We start from the raw sequence: 1,767 nt of genomic DNA, 5'->3' as shown, positions 1-1,767 counted from the left end.
ACAACAAGAGACACTTTAATGACAGGACACACAAGAGACACTTTAATGACAGGACACACAACAAGAGACACTTTAATGACAGGACACACAAGAGACACTTTAATGACAGGACACACAATAAGAGACACTTTAATGACAGGACACACCAAGAGACACTTTAATGACAGGACACACAACAAGAGACACTTTAATGACAGGACACACAACAACAAGAGACACTTTAATGACAGGACACACACAAGAGACACTTTAATGACAGGACACACAACAAGAGACACTTTAATGACAGGACACACACAAGAGACACTTTAATGACAGGACACACAACAAGAGACACTTAATGACAGGACACACAACAAGAGACACTTTAATGACAGGACACACAACAGAGACACTTTAATGACAGGACACACAAGAGACACTTTAATGACAGGACACACAATAAGAGACACTTTAATGACAGGACACACAATAAGAGACACTTTAATGACAGGACACACAAGAGACACTTTAATGACAGGACACACCAAGAGACACTTTAATGACAGGACACACCAAGAGACACTTTAATGACAGGACACACAACAAGAGACACTTTAATGACAGGACACACAAGAGACACTTTAATGACAGGACACACCACGAGACACTTTAATGACAGGACACACAACAAGAGACACTTTAATGACAGGACACACAAGAGACACTTTAATGACAGGACACACAACAAGAGACACTTTAATGACAGGACACACAACAAGAGACACTTTAATGACAGGACACACAAGAGACACTTTAATGACAGGACACACAACAAGAGACACTTTAATGACAGGACTCACAACAACAAGAGACACTTTAATGACAGGACACACAACAAGAGACACTTTAATGACAGGACACACAAGAGACACTTTAATGACAGGACACACAACAAGAGACACTTTAATGACAGGACACACAAGAGACACTTTAATGACAGGACACACAACAAGAGACACTTTAATGACAGGACACACAACAAGAGACACTTTGAAGACAGGACACACAAGAGACACTTTGAATGACAGGACTCACAACAACAAGAGACACTTTAATGACAGGACTCACAACAAGAGACACTTTAATGACAGGACACACAACAAGAGACACTTTAATGACAGGACACACAAGAGACACTTTAATGACAGGACACACCAAGAGACACTTTAATGACAGGACACACAACAAGAGACACTTTAATGACAGGACACACAAGAGACACTTTGAAGACAGGACACAACAAGAGACACTTTGAAGACAGGACACACAACAAGAGACACTTTGAAGACAGGACACACAACAAGAGACACTTTAATGACAGGACACACAAGAGACACTTTAATGACAGGACACACAACAAGAGACACTTTGAAGACAGGACACACAACAAGAGACACTTTGAAGACAGGACACAACAAGAGACACTTTGATGACAGGACACACAACAAGAGACACTTTAATGACAGGACACACAAGAGACACTTTAATGACAGGACACACAAGAGACACTTTGAAGACAGGACACAACAAGAGACACTTTGAAGACAGGACACACAACAAGAGACACTTTGAAGACAGGACACAACAAGAGACACTTTGATGACAGGACACACAACAAGAGACACTTTGAAGACAGGACACACAACAAGAGACACTTTAATGACAGGACACACAACAAGAGACACTTTGAAGACAGGACACACAACAAGAGACACTTTAATGACA

This window comes from Trematomus bernacchii, unplaced genomic scaffold (assembly GCF_902827165.1).
Source record: "Trematomus bernacchii unplaced genomic scaffold, fTreBer1.1, whole genome shotgun sequence".
NCBI classification, from domain to species: Eukaryota; Metazoa; Chordata; class Actinopteri; order Perciformes; family Nototheniidae; genus Trematomus; species Trematomus bernacchii.
Note: the sequence above shows the minus strand (reverse complement) of the source record.